Genomic DNA, 1,780 nt, shown 5'->3' with positions numbered 1-1,780 from the left:
AGACATTGAGATTCATCCCTGGATGTTTAGGTCCTGGAATGATGAGCGCAAGAAATATGAATTCATCTTTAAGCACCGTCTCAGGTGGAAGATTATATGACATGATGAAAACTGGCCAGCAAGAGTATGGGCTCGCAGAAGTACTGAAAGGTGTGAACCCATCCGTCGCCAACCCAAGACGGACACTCCTTGGGTCTCTCGCAAACTCAGGATCGAACTCGTCCAGTGCCTTCCATGCATCGCTGTCTGCCGGATGCACCATTACATCCTCACTCTGGCTGCCACGTCTGCGTTCTTTGTGCCACCTCATACTCTTAGCTATTTTCATAGAAAGGAACAACCGCTTCAGACGAGGGATGATGGGCATATACCGCAACTGCTTAGCCGGCACCGTTGTGTCCACGTTCTCCCCCGCCTCATTTTTCACCTGAATGTACCTAGACTTTCCACAGTGCCTACATGTACTCAGTTTATCATCCTCCCTCCAAAATAGCATGCAGTTGCTAGGACAGACATCGATCTTTTCGTATTTCATCCCAAGACCTGCCATCATCTTCTTCGCGAAATATAAGTTTTTCGGCAGCTTATGATCAGATGGGATAACCTCAGACACCGGTTTTGGTGATATCATTGAAGCAACTGTTCAAAATGTTGTGATCCGATTTTATCGCCATAAGCCTCGACATCGTATCAAGCACGGTCTTCTCGGTTTGATCATGCAGCTTCTCACCACAGGCTTCAAGCAGTCGATAGAATTCTTGCACCTCTGGCGGTGGCTGATTGTCCTCTTCTGGATCAAACTCAAACCCCATAGCAAGGCCATTCAGCATATCCATCATCATGCCATCACGGTTTTGCTGAGCCGGCTCTGAGATGCGATGGTGGGCTTGCTATCCATGCTTATGCCATACAAGATAGTCAGGCATAAACCCAATTTTACATAGGTGTTCCTCCATCACATGTCTGGTCTTGTACGACCCGTTCTTACAGTCAAGGCATGGACATGGCATGACAGGACCTCTTGCCACCTTGAATGCTTGCTTGAGAAAATCCTCTGCGATTGCCTGCCATTGCCTGGAGTGTGGCCCATTCTTTCTCCATCCTTCATACATAGCCTTTCAATTGTCGCCCATTCTTGAGGCTAAACCACCAACCAAAATTCATCATATAGTAGCGACACGTGGCTTAGGTGACAACAAAGAACCCTACTAGGAAAGGCCCTAAACCCACCAGAGAATGGAGGTGGCCTCATGCGACTCGTGACGTGCCCGATGATCTGAACGAAATTTCGGCAGCATAACCCCGCTGTTCTCCGAATGCACGCCTGTTCCTGGTGCAACGGAGAACAACTGGGTTATGCTGTCGAAATCTCGTTCGGATCATCGGACACGTACACGAATCATATGTGGCCACCCCCATTTTCCGGTTGTCCAAATACGTGGACAATCCAGGAACCACGCACATCACAAGTAATCTTATGTTTGGATCGAATGAAACTATACAATCCATGCATCCATAGATTGTGCACCTTCATTAGGTCCAAACACCACCATAAATGCGATGTGCGTGCTTCCGAAATGGGTGACGCCTAGGGTTAACTAATGGTTTGTGCATTAAACCCTAAAACTCTAGAAAATAACAGTTAAAATAAATTAAGTGCATAAACAAATGAACAGTAATCATATGCCACCAAAAACAGTAACAATATAGTTTAGAATCTCATGAAATCATTAAACAGTAAGAAGACAGTTTACGAATCACATAAAATAATTATTCACCA

The sequence above is a fragment of the Panicum virgatum genome, chromosome 6N (assembly GCF_016808335.1).
Source record: "Panicum virgatum strain AP13 chromosome 6N, P.virgatum_v5, whole genome shotgun sequence".
NCBI lineage: Eukaryota > Viridiplantae > Streptophyta > Magnoliopsida > Poales > Poaceae > Panicum > Panicum virgatum.
Note: the sequence above shows the minus strand (reverse complement) of the source record.